General features: G+C 41.4%; 1 long non-coding RNA gene across 1 annotated transcript in view; it reads left to right on the plus strand.

The window, feature by feature from the left end:
- LOC309511607 overlaps positions 1-10,253 on the plus strand; it is a 54,729-nt gene extending 44,476 nt beyond the window's left edge. The window contains exon 2 of the long non-coding RNA XR_014210718.1: positions 10,087-10,253. This is a non-coding gene — a long non-coding RNA (uncharacterized lncRNA). The remainder of the gene's footprint in view (positions 1-10,086) is intronic.
- The last annotated feature ends 4,218 nt before the right edge of the window (positions 10,254-14,471 follow it).

Genomic DNA, 14,471 nt, shown 5'->3' on the forward strand with positions numbered 1-14,471 from the left:
ACTGTTTTCGCAAGCGCTACGTAAAATTTGTTCGAGCGTTTATTGAAAACGGTTTGACAAATCAACTAGATTTTAATAACTTTTTGTCAGCACTGCCTGAAGATGATCTGGTTCAATTTTCGTGCAAATCGGACAAACCGTCTAGGACGAGTTCGAAAAAGTAGGTTTTGAGAATAATTCAAAATGGCGGCAATGTTTTTATGACGGAAAATGACGTCATAGGGTGCAATCGAATCGTCATGAGCTCAGGAATCAGAGGAAAAAAGAATTTTGTTGATTGGCCTTACGGTTCAAAAGTTATTAGCAAAACAAAAGTGAAATTTTGGACAGGTGGTGGCGCTAGAGGGAATGACTTAGAAACACCAAAATTGGTGTATTTAATGTTGGGAATGTCCTCTATCAGAATGTCAAACCAAAACAACTTTCCCGCAATCGGTTCTATGGGCTGCCATAGACTCCAAGAGCGGAAGAAGAATAATAATAATAATAATAATAATAATAATAAGAACGGGAACAGATACAATAGGTGCCCGCACCTTCGGTGCTTGGCCCCTAATAATAAGAACGCGAACGAAAACAATAGGTGCCTAGCACCTTCGGTGCTTGGCCCCTAAAAATCCTTACAATAACAATAGGTGTTCAGCACTTCGTGCTTGAACCCCTAATTAAAGCTGCAAGCAGCATTTAGCGGGGTTCAAGCATTTAGGGTCTTTAAGCACATAAGGCAGTTTAGTGAGTTGTCTGAGTTTTTGTTTAGGATTTACAGGCTTTTGAGTGTTTTTTGCCATACCCATTTTCTAAATGATCCTGTTATGGCTACCCAATGGGTAAAGTTAAAGTTTTTTATATAATTAATAATCTAAAGCTTCCAGAGAATTGTACTGCACTGGTATATTTCCGATCGGGCGAAAAACCTAGGACTAGTTCGCAAAAGTAGGTTTTTAACATAATCGCAAGTATTTAATGAACAAATTGATTGACAGCAGTAGTTCTTGAGGCAAAGTTGTTCTGTATGAGGAGATCTATCAAATGATATGCATCACGTGATTACATAGCCGTAAAACCTGTTAGCGTCAACTAGTGGCTGATTTTTCAAAATTCTTACAGACCTCTAGGGCCACGAGTCAAACATGCCCACCGAGTTTCGTTCTGATCGGCCTCCGTTAAGAGCAAACTAACAGCTTTGAATTAAAATGGTGAGGTATCCTGTTGTAAACATCAACCATGCCTGTTGACAGTTCTCTTTTGTGGGAAAGGAATGAAAAGTTCTCAAATCCGCAGCACAGCCTCAGACATAACATATATATACATGATCTGCCATTTTCACTATTGTCCTTGCTTGCTTCTTCACAATACCTGCAGATCTTCTGCTGATTCGGCTGTGCAGGTCCACATTAACACTGCCTGGCCTAGAACATGGACTGGAAAATGCAAATTTGGGGGGTATAAATACTAGCAATTATGTGAAGTGTCAGTGCAAATGAAGTGATAAACACTGACAAAATATGATTGTGTTATAATAGTTATTGTAATATAAGTGTGTTCCATGTTAACTCAATAATGCATGCTTACACACACACACACACACACACACACACACACACACACACACACACACACACACACACACACACACATATACAAATATGTTTTCAATGTCTTTAGGATGTGTTATTGTGAAAAAAATATTTTAATGGTCTAACCATTTCATATATTTCATTGTGATCTATATTATCAGTCAAAAAAAATAATAGCTTTAACCATTTGTTTGTTGGCCAAAGCTGAAAGCTGATAAAAAGATTAATACTATATCTAATACTGCTGCTCCCTCTAGTTGACAACAGTGGAATTACAGCCTCCATCTTACAGTTGAAGTGTTTGAATGAATGAATGGGAATTTGGTTTTTCACTTATATCTCGGGAATGCCCAGGGCAAATTACACCACATTTGAATCGAAGCTAGCAGAGAACGGGCCCTTTCCAACGAGCTCTCACACAAGGTTCGGGGTGGTTTGGGTCGGGAGTTGCGGTCGTTCAAAGTCGGGGGTCCGCGGGCTTGCGATGCGCGGGGGGGCGCGCTCCCGAGGCCCGCGATGACACGTTTCGATCAAGAGCGTGGAGAGGACCTTACCATCAAAATTTGAGCACGAAACGACTTTCCGTTTTCAAGTTATGAGTGAATTTGTACTGGGGGGGCGTGGCCTAAATGCCGTTTTACTTTCGTTTTCATGTTAAAATAATGATTTTATAAAGTCTAAATATGAATTATATAACAATATTACGGAGTAGTATGATGAAATGACAGCAGGGGGCAGTAAAATACCACTTATTGGCTTAATATGTCATGGTATTCATTTTAAGGCTACGTATTGAAGTGACCCTATTATAGCCATCCAAATGAAGAAGTTATACTTTTTCTGATAATTATTTATCTAGAGAGTCCAGAGAATTGCACTGCACTGGTTTTGAACATTATTATATGAACATTATATGTTCATAGATGGAAAACACTATTTACAGCCAATACAGGCAATTTACCATAGGAAATATATGGTTTTAAAGCCTTTTAACAGTTATAGCGCCACCTATGGTCCGATCTCCATAAAATGTTGCATGTTTGTTAATGATGTTATGTCACATATGCTCATCAATTTTTGTGAAGTTCTGAGTTTTCGTTTAGGATTTATAGGCTTTTTAGTGCATTTTGCCACGCCCATTTTCTTTAGGACCCTATTATACCCATGCGAAAAATGCAAAAGTTCAACTTTTTTTTGATAATTATTGATCTAAAGAGTCCATAGAATTGTCCTAGACTCGTTTGGTTCTGATCGGGCGAAAAACCTAGGACTAGTTCGCAAAAGTAGGTTTTTAACATAATTACAAATATTTAATGAACGTTTTGATTGACAGCAATGGTTCTTGAGGCAAAGTTGTTCAGCATGAGCAGATCTATCAAATGATATGCATTTTGTGACGATAAGTGTAACACCACGTGGTTACAGAGCCATAAAACTCGTTAGCGCCAACTAGTGGCCGATTTCTTTCAAAATTCTTACAGACCTCTAGGGCCATGAGTCGAACATGCCCATCGAGTTTCGTTCCGATCGGCCTCCGTTAACCTTGTCTAATAGGTGCTCAAATTCATTGGCCGATGGCGGCCATGTTTTTCGAGATACACCAATGTCCTCATAGACATACATGGCACCTTGGACCAAGACACTGCATACCAATTTTCAAGTCAATCGGACTAACGGTCAGGTGGTTATAGTCTGTTTTATGTTTTTTTCATGTTATAGCGCCACCATGTGGCAAATCGCCTCGATTTTTTTACTGTGACCTCAGATTGATCTCTTACACGTGTGTACTGAGTCTGGTGAAGATACCTCATTTACTTCTGGAGTTATAGCCGTTTTAGTAAAATAGGCTCCTCCCACAACGTTAATTTTGCGCCCCCTAGCGACCGTGAATCGAAATTTCAACTTTTTTTAATAATTATTGATAGTCAGACTCCAGAGAACAATTCTACACTGGTTTGGTTCCGATCGGGCGAAAAACCTAGGACTAGTTCGCAAAAGTAGTTTTCTGACAAAATTCAAAATGGCGGAAAAATTTGCATACCGGAAATGAAATCGGAGATATACGTTTTTTTCTTCAGGAGTCCAGCTTTCCATTGATATAAGACACTTGAGTCTACGACATATGGTCTAGGAGTTATGACCAGTTTCGCGCTTTTGGTCGCTATAGCGCCACCTATGGGCCAATCGGGGTCATACTCTCTGAACCTCTCCTCGATTTTTGTACTACCATCTGGCAAAGTTTCAAGGTTCCAGCTCTTACGGTTTGGGCTGCACGATGCGTTTTACGGCGGAAGAAAAATAATAATAAAAATCAGCACAATTACAATAGGGTTTCAGCACTTCGTGCTTGAACCCCTAAAAATCAGGACAATTACAATAGGGTTTCAGCACTTCGTGCTTGAACCCCTAATAACAATACACACACCCAACACATACCACACCTCTCCTAGTTTCTGTGTGCATGTTTTTTTCCCCTCCCATTTTTTTTTTTTTTTTTTTTTTTTTTCTTTCTTCTCATTCACTGTACAGTTACTATTTGTATGTATGCCTAAACTAAGGTGGTGCATTAAAAGAAGGTGAAGTGCATTAAGATCAGCATTTGGTGCATTAAAATCATCTGTGTCATGTGTTAGGTGTTGACTTGTATTGTTTATATTTTTATATTTTATATATTTATATCACTATTATCATCATCATTTCATTTATCTATTTATTTATTCATTTATTTATTTTAAACATTTAATATATACATTATACCATTATCGTCCTTATATCAAGCAAACTATCATCACATCGCCATCATTCCATCACTGTTAAATGTTTCTATGATATTGAAAATATGAATAACCATACTGTCAATAATAATTATAATAATAAAAATACTCACAATATTACTAAAACCTTGTATAAATGTATAATAATAAATGAATACATAATTAATCAGGATGAGTGTGTTAGATTTGTAATAGTTGGATGAGGTCTGATCTGGAGTGTTGAGGTTCCGATATACAGTTGTAATGAGGTGTAAAATATTCCAGGGAGATGTAGTCTATGAGCAAATTTTTCCAGTGTGTTATGTGAATAGTGCTTCGGGATTTCCAGTTCAAGAAGATGGTTTTCTTGGCGATGGCTAGGGCTACAAGGAGTATCCCTTTATTTGTTATTTCCTGATTGAGAGTTGATAGATCACCTAGTAGACAGAGTAAGGGGGATAATGGGATGTGGCAGCCCAGGAGGCGGGACAGGGATTCAGTGACGTCTTTCCAAAAGTGTTTAATGGGTGGGCAGTGCCATGTGGCATGGATATATGTGTCCAGGCAGTTTTGTGAGCAGTGTGAGCAAATTCCTGATGTGAATCCCATTTTAGCCAGCCTTTCCCCAGTGTAGTGTGTTCTATGAAGAGTCTTATACTGTATGAGCTGAAGGTTGGCGTTTTTAGTCATGGAATAAATATTTTTACAAATTTGAGTCCAGAAGTCGGTATCAGGAGCAATGGAAAGGTCTTCTTTCCATTTGATTGTTGGTAAAGATATGGTTTTATTTGAATTAGCTATAATTTTGTATATTTTGGAAAGTAATTTTTTCGGGGAGGATATATTAATTAAATCTGCTAATGCGGTAGGAAGGTGAATGTTGATAGTTCTGTTGTTGATTTTGGATAATACAGCTGATTTGAGTTGCAGATAATTCAAGAATTGATTGCTCCCGATACCGTACTCCTGGACTAAGTAAGAAAATGAAACAAAGTTGTTAGACTGAAAAATGTGCTTTAAATGTGAGATGCCCTTTTGTGCCCATTTATGGAAATTGAGTGTTTTTTTGTTGCTTGTGAAATCAGGGTTATTCCAGAGTGGGGTGAGTTCAGATGGGGCCTGATTGGAGTTTGTGATGTGATGATATTTCCACCAGGCTGTCAGAGCAGAGGCTATTGTCAATGATTTGAAACATGGGTGGCGTTTAATGGACTGACTAAGAAATGGGATGTCTGATATGTGCAATTTTTCGCAGAGTGATTGTTCTATGTCTAGCCATGTGGCCATGTCTGACTGAGTGGGGTGAGTCCATTTATATATGTATTGAAGTTGGTTTGCTAGTGAGTAATGGTAAAAATGCGGTGCTTCTAATCCTCCTAAGGATTTGGGTTTTTGTAAAGTGCTTAATTTTATACGTGGTGGTTTATTTTTCCAGTAGAATCGGGTAATGATGGAGTCTAAAGATTTGAACCAATTGAGAGAAGGTTGGGTTGGGATCATTGAGAAAAAATCATTTATTTTTGGAAGTACTGTCATTTTGATTATAGCTATTCTGCCCTGGATGGAGAGTGGTAAGTTGTGCCAGCGGTGAAGGTCGTCTTCTAATGTTTTAAGTAGAGGAGTGAAGTTGAGTCCAGTCAGCTCTGACAGCCTGGAGGAAACCTTAACGCCTAAATAAGTGATGTGGCCTGTGCATAAAGGAATAGGTGATACCTGGGCTGCAACATCCCATTTAGTTTGATGTAGCGGTAGAATTGAAGATTTATTCCAATTTATTGCATAATCTGATATTGTAGAGTATAAATCAATGGTTTTAGTTATTTCTTGCATGGATGATTGAGGATTTTGCAAAAAGAGTAAAATGTCATCAGCATATAAGCTAATCTTGTGTTGTGTTTGGGGTGTGTGGATTCCAAACAGACGGTGTTTTCAGCGTTATGAATGGGCCCGCTGTCCCGCGCCCTCATTCGCTCCCAGACATAATAAACCCCACGGGGTTCACCCCGCTCGCTCTCTCTCAGCACACCGCTGTAGGAGAACTGAGCTCAGGCATGCTGCCCGCTGTGATCAGCGCGCCCCCAGTCTCACACGCTGCAAGCGCGGCGCTCATGTTACAGCACACCGATGCTCTCCGCTCGCCACTAGGTCGCGACCAGAGCCCAGATATCATTCTACCCCTAGCCACTCACGCGAAAGCGTGGGCAGAGCTTCCCGGGGTATCAGAGTGCGTGCTGAACATTATAGAAAGAGGCTATTCGCTACAGTTCGGTCGACGCCCGCAACGCAAGCGGCGCGAATCGAAACTACGGTGGAAAAGGAAGTAGCACACCTACTTCGAGCCGAAATAGCGAAGTTACTGAGCAAAGGGGCTATAGAACCCTTAGCACAAGCTCAGAGCGAAGGGGGCATGTACAGCAGATATTTTCTGGTACCCAAAAAAGACGGGGGTCTCAGACCCATTCTAGATCTAAGACAGCTAAACAAAGCACTTCTGAAACGACGGTTCAGAATGCTCACGACCAGGAAAATCCTCTCGCAAATTTGCCAAGGGGACTGGTTCATGTCGACAGATCTGAAAGACGCTTATTTTCAAATACAAATAGTGTCACGTCACAGGCGATTTTTTGAGATTCGCCTTCGAGGGCCAGGCATATCAGTACACAGTCCTGCCGTTTGGCCTATCCCTGGCACCTCGTGCATTCACGATGTGCATGGATGCAGCGCTCGTACCCCTCAAGCTCCGAGGCATATGAGTGCTGAATTATTTGGACGATTGGCTGGTTCTAGCTCGATCACAGTCAGAGCTCATAGAGCACAGGACCATATTACTCGATCACCTTGAGAATTTAGGTCTCAAAGTCATTTGGGCGAAGAGTTCGCTGTCTCCCAGTCAGAAAATATATTTTCTGGGTATAGATCTGGACTCGCTGTCTATAACAGCACGACACTTTAGTCCCGCTCAAAAAGTTTCAGAAGATGCTGGGTCTCATGGTTTCAGCATCTTCAGTGCTTCAGCTGGGTCTGCTTTGCATGCGCCCGCTGCAGTACTGGTTGAAACCGCGCGTTCCGCGCAGAGCGTGGACCTCCGGTCTCTTGCGCCTCAAGGTCGATCAGAAATGCATCGCAGCTCTGAAACCTTGGATAGCGACCGACTGGTACCGGTCAGGTGTAAGCCTGGGGACTTCCTCGAGTGTGAAGGTGGTGTCTACGGACGCCTCAACCTCGGGATGGGGAGCGCTGCTCGAGGGCAGACTGTTATTCGGCCAGTGGTCAGAACGGGAGAAGCTTCTGCATATAAACTGCCTGGAAATGATGGCAGTCGACAACACGCTGAGGCATTTTTGTCCCCAGATAATAGGACACCACGTCTTGGTCCGTTCGGACAACATGTCAGTGGTGGCTTATATAAATCACCAAGGAGGTATCAGATCCAGAATCCTTCACAGGCTGACGGAACGCCTCCTGGTCTGGGCTCAGCACAATCTGCGCTCGCTCAGAGCAGCGCATGTGCCAGGCCACCTGAATGTGGGACCAGACAGACTGTCCAGAAACAATCTTCCGGCAGGAGAATGGTCTTTACACCCACAGACAGTCAAACTGCTATGGAGGACATTTGGCAGAGCGGAAATAGACCTATTTGCGTCTCAAGAGAACGCTCATTGTCAGGATTTTTTTCTCCAAGAGCAGGGATGCGCTGGCTCACGTCTGGCCCCGCTGCCCGCTCTATGCGTTTCCCCCTGTCACGCTCCTACCCCAGGTATTAGAGCGAATCAGGGAAAGCGGATGCCCAGTGCTACTCGTCGCCCCATTATGGACGAACCAAGCCTGGTTTCCAGTCCTGATGCAGCTGACGAGTACCGCCCCGTGGCCGATACCGGTGAGGAGGGATCTCCTCTCGCAGTCAAACGGCTCGATCTGGCATCCTTGCCCGGAGCTTTGGTCCCTACATGTGTGGGCCATCAACGGGTACCCGTTAACCTCCCAGCGGGAGTGTTAAACACGATCACGCAGGCTAGAGCTCCATCTACGAGGCGGCTCTATTCCTCAAAATGGTCTGTGTTCACTAGCTGGTGTACAGCGCGTGGCACTTCACCCTCACGCTGTGGGGTGCCGGAGGTTCTTTCCTTTTTACAAGAGCTTCTGGATAAGGGCAGAGCCCCATCCACGCTCAAATTTTATGTGGCGGCCATAGCAGCGTTCGCTGAACCACCGCTTGGCCAGTCATTAGGAAGGAACGATTTGGTCATTCGCTTCCTTAGAGGAGCTAAGAGGCTGAATCCTCCCAGATCTCCCTCGGTTCCCGTTTGGGACCTTTCCACGGTTCTGGAAGCCATGAAAAGTGCCCCATTCGAGCCAATACAGTCAATAGACCTGAAACTCTTGTCTTTCAAAACAGTGTTTCTTCTGGCTCTCGCTTCAGTGAAGCGCATAGGGGATTTGCAAGCGCTCTCAGTGAGCGCGACGTGTATGGAGTTTGGGCCTAAAGACTCGAGAGTCATACTCAAACCAAAGCACGGATATGTTCCTAAATCCCTCAATACACCGTTTAGGGCACAGGTGATCTCCCTGTCGGCCCTGCCGGTATCTGAAGAGGAAAGGGACGCAGGCTTCCTTTGCCCAGTCAGGGCGTTAAGAGCCTATGTGTCTCGCTCATCTGTTTTCAGACAGACGGAGCAGCACTTTGTTTTGTTCAGCGGACGTTCTAAGGGACTAGCTGCGTCAAAACAGAGTTTATCAAGATGGATAGTTGATGCTATAGCGCTAGCTTACACATCCAAGGGCCTGCAATGCCCGTTAGGTGTCAAAGCGCACTCCACAAGAGGCATGGCCTCATCGTGGGCTTGGTCTAGTGGGATTGCCTTGCAAGATATCTGTATGGCGGCAGGCTGGGCCTTCCCGTCTACATTTATAAGGTTTTATAACCTCGAGGTTCCCGCTTTACAAGCTGGGTTGCTCTCGGTCAAATTTTTCAGTATTGCCTGCCCGATGCTATCGGCTCAGGATGCTGAAACTGCTAGAGCGTCGATCACTGATCGTCTGTATACTAGTCCCCCACATTTATCAGTCCAGGCCGAGTTCGATATAATCCGATATAATCTGCTCTTATTAGAGCTCTATATTACAGGAATGATGCTATTCTAGCCCCTCTTCCCGGATTCTCTGTGAGTCCCTTGTGATTAGGCACTGTATGAGCCCCGGGCACCTGCCCTTGGGACTTTAGTGTTATATCTCAAGCACGCACGGCGTTTTACACTGTGTTCCCCTAGCGTAAGATATTACGCAAGTACGAGAGAACCTCTCGTAAGAGAACGTACTCGGTTACTAACGTAACCTCGGTTCTCTCTAGAGAGGGAACAAGTACTTGCGTATCTTGCCATGCATGCGTCATGTTCTGATTCGCTTCAGCGATGAAAAACTGACCAAACCAGCCTCTCTGGGCCGTATTTATAGCCCCAGCCCCACCCGCTTTCGGCGGGACATGACGTAGTGGGCGCGAAGCACCCTCATTGGTTCTGACGTCATGAGGGGCCTCTATCGATAGGCTGGTGCAGTTGCCGCAGAGCAGCCAATGGGCGCGCGAGCTGTCTCGCCCATGTCTGCATGCTGCTGCAATGCGTTTTACATTATTGCAAAATTAAGGATAATTTTTGGCTTCAATATCTCGAGGAAAAGAGGTTTTCCCCTAGCGTAAGATATTACGCAAGTACTCGTTCCCTCTCTAGAGAGAACCGAGGTTACGTTAGTAAATGAGTAAGTTTTACACATGCGCAGTAAGGTGAATTTAGCGTTTTCAGGCATTTTTCTAAAGTTTCTCATCCACACTGAAATGTCCGAAAACGTCTGAAAACGCTAATGTGGACGGAGAACGTTTATAAACGAAAACGCCGTTTTCAAATGTATCCGGATTAATGTAGACGTAGCCTGATCTGTGTAGGAGGAAAGCGCTGCTAGGAAAGTCTCAAAAACACACACACAGAAATCCAAGGCGATTCACAAGAGAATGACAATTTGCACATTCAGATTCAAGGATAAACTCGTACATTTTAAACATTCAAAGGTTTTTGTGCACAGTTGTATATCTACGAATTGTGTTTTGCATTTGTGAAATGTATTTTATGAATCTATAATTTTATTTTACGCATGTGAATTGCTTTTTGTGTATATATATATTTTTTTTCACGCACATTATATTTTTTGTGTGTACGTGAATTAGGTTTCATGCATGTGAAATTGTCTATGCATGTGTGAATCATGTTTTTTGCGTGAATTATAATTGAGACTATTCTGCCTCATACTTTTCTGATTCTTGATTTCTGTGCATTTGCAGCAGAGCTTTTGTGGTGGAACAGAGGATGCAAGGCACGGTGACGGTGGCATTTGTGAAAAAAAAAGGGAAAAAAAAGGAAAACCTGAAATAAAAATAAAAAGTACGATAATTTTGTTACTTGTAATACAGAAATCAAATGACATTGTGCTGTTAACATGTCTGTTTTTTATTATGTTTTGTGCATTTTTGTAGGATTCTGACATTTCTGCAGACTGGTATATCATCATCACTGAGGATGAGGAGCCCTGAGCTAAATCCTGGAAATGGTGCCATGGATGAGACCCTCCATCACTCCACCGGCCCTTATTGCCTCAGATTGTGAAGCACTGTGCAGCAAGCAACAACCTCAGGCACAAAGGCATGGCTCACCTCTGGCCATGAAGAAAATAGAGCACCAGCTTGTTTTCAGCATGTTAAAGGCTCGCTCTACTTCTCTCACGGGAGTGTTTGCTGTTGAGACGAGTCTCACAGGTTCTGTACAGGCTCTCTGTATGAGGTGATGAGGGAGACGGTGCACTCAGGGAAAGATAGCCTCGATGTCCCTTTCCCATCCATGATCAGATTCCAGTCTGACTGCAGCAATGAGGGACATGATGGACGGCAGAGACAGGTGAAGGTGGGAACATTGGTCAGCAGATTCATCAAAATAAAGCTGAAGAATGAGAACCGCTGTGTTGAGATGGCAGTAGGATGTGGGATTCACCACCTGTGAATATGTGACTGTTAGAACAATAAGTATGAATAAAGCTTTGTTTCATGTGTTGTTGACTTGTGTGTGTGTGTGTGTGTGTGTGTGTGTGTGTGTGTGTGTGTGTATATATATATATATATATATATATATATATATATATATATATTGTGATGGTTACTTTTTTAATCTTTTACTCATTTATTCATGTTTCTTGTTGTTGTTAGTAAATAAAATATAATTAATTTCAATTAAATAATGCATTCATTCATTGCTTGACTGAAAATTGAGATGTGTCCACTGTAATTATCTAGTGTAGTCATGCATAGCTATGTCATATGACAAAACAAAAATTATATTTCGCTTATTTTACTCTTTAAATATATAATTTTCAAAAAAAAAAAAAAAAAAGTAATATTAAGTATTGGTCAGCATTTATCTTTATTATTGTGCATAAGTGTTGGGGTGGGCTAGCAATGCAATTCATTTTGGGGTAATCTTAATTTTTAAGGAGTGATGCTTACATTTTCCCAGAATAAAATCAAGTTTTCTCCTAAGGAGAGATCTTCTGCAGCTGCCCGTCTCCTTTGTACAGACACTACAAACGATGAGGAAAACCATTCTACGTAGGACTGTCGAGTTACTGATGTTAGTGCACCTTTCGCTCGTATCATTTTGTTATTGCAAAACTTATAGTTACATAAAGATCAGGGAAAGATACCATGGTTGTATCTTTCAACAATGAACAATCATAATGACCAAAAAATAAATAAACATAAGCATGGGTTTGTGTACATCATAATATAAGATTATATACACTGGGGAAAAAAGCACAATGACGAGGTTAAATATATTTGAATAACTCATCATAATACATAAATCAAATGCATTTTTTGTTTGCTATTTATAAGCCTGAGGGATAAAACAAGAGTTTCAACAAGAAAAAGAGGAAAACAATGGAGATTTAAGCGACTTTTGCTTGTGGGGGAACATTTTTTCATAATAAATTTAACATATTCAAGAGATGACGATTTGGGGGTTTCGTGATAAATAATATCTTTAAGGATAAAAATGTGGGTCACATTAGTTGGTTAAAAATATATAAACTTAAATCAACCCATAATTCATTGGTTCTACTACAATCCCAAAATAAATGGGCAGCTGTTTCTTCAAGACCACGAAATGAGCAAGTTTCGTCAATATCAAGATATTTACAGATAGATTAAACGGTTTCGGACTCAGCCTCAGTTTGTATTTTTGCCCTGCTTTGTTCTTGTTTCCTATTCCTTATGCCATGTTTGAAATCCTTTGTAGTTTTCTCTGTTGATTAGTCTGATTGTTCCCAGATGTGTCTTGTTAGCTCTTGTGTATTTATAGCCTTTGTTTGCTTTGTTCCTTGTCAGTCGTTCCATGTTCTCTGCATTTGCGTGTGTCTCTGTTTTCTCGGTGTTCCCTTGTTTGGGTTTTTGCTTTGTTATCAATAAATGTAAAAACCTGCACTTAGATCCTCCATTTCCATTTACCTTAAATGTCGGTTAATGAAAAAGTTAAATGTAATGAATGAAATGAAATGAAACATTTCACTTGTAATGAAATAACGTGTGTGGCTGTGGAATAATGAGCATAAAAGTGTTCTAAGCATGTTACAGATTTATCACCAGATCAAACTGACCTTGTTTCACAGTACTTTGTTTATTTAAACAGGTTAAAATGACCTTCAACAGTTCAGAAAGGCAGTGTGTTTCAGGTCTTCAGGCAGTGGGAAGTGACCATCACTGGGCTGTAGTCTGCTGGGCCAATGCAGGATGTCAAAGCTTCATCAAACCCTGAGAAATGGTGAACATATGCTGAAGAAGCACACAGAGCTGAGTGGCACATGTATTCAGCCTCCTGCAGTTGAGAAGGTTCTCAGTGGAGGGCGAGGAGGTAGATTTACTCAAGCTGTCTCTTTTTGCTTCACTGAAAATCTTTGGTTTATCTTTGGACCCAAGTTTGGTTTATAGACAAAAAACGTACCAAGCTCAGTGTTCTCTCGCCATTCCTGATTTTTAACACGCACTCACAGCGCTCGCCGTGGTCTACCGGCTATCAGAGCAGAAACGAAAGCTGATGCTCTCTGTATGCTTTTCCGTCGTCTCCGGGCGCGTTCATATGTAAATTGCGTGAGCTTAATTTTCGTCCATTTAGGTCAAAAGATCTAATAAAGCTCATATTTACCCACCCATAGACCCTGCCATCGAAGAAATCAGGACAGAAGTGGTTGAAAGTGGACACTGTTATACACCTCGGGTCGTTAGCAACCCTCTACAATTTTTTTACAAAAAATAAATGTGAAAACAGGCATTTCTTTATAATTTTTCATTGTTATAATGTTTATAATGAAATGATTGAGGAATACTAAGAAAGTTGATGTCTAACTTTGAAAAAAATAATGAGGAGGAGGGTAGTGCATGACGTCAAAGGTCACTAAAGACCAGAGGTATGCGTTTAAGATACCAGGTGTAAACGGGTATGTGTCTACCTCGTCTTGTGATCAGATCGACCAAAACGCATCTTAATACCAGGTGTAAACATGGCTTAACAGTCACATTGAATCACCATCATGAATACTCAAAATAACTGATCTAAACAGAGAAAAACATAGTAATTAATAAAAACACCACAAAAACAGCATAAACGTAGTGCATATAGCTTGTGCCCTGTATTCCATGTGTTATGCTCTTGTGTGTGTTGTAACCTTATGATGCACCCTACAATAATTACACTATAATTACACTTTTGTTTCACATTTCTTTTTTTAAACTTTTTTTTTGTTTGACAGTTACTATGAACTTTTGTGGTGTGTAAAGCTGTGCAAAGATTATTTTGTGTTCCACGGAAGAGACAAATTCATAGGTTTGGACCAACACAGATTGTGTAAAAGATGACAAAAGAATAATTTATTTGGGGTGAACTATACATTAAAATGTATCTTCATAACTTGGTTATTCCTAAAGTGTCATGTCTATTCTTAGTGCTGTGCACAATTTGATTCCAGTCTTGAGGATCCTAAACTGTCCTGACATTGTTTCTACCACTCTAAATGCAATTGTTATGGCTGTAAGAAGAGTCGTGCTCTGGGGATG

Source organism: Leuciscus leuciscus, assembly GCF_965113295.1.
Source record: "Leuciscus leuciscus genome assembly, chromosome: 12".
NCBI lineage: Eukaryota > Metazoa > Chordata > Actinopteri > Cypriniformes > Leuciscidae > Leuciscus > Leuciscus leuciscus.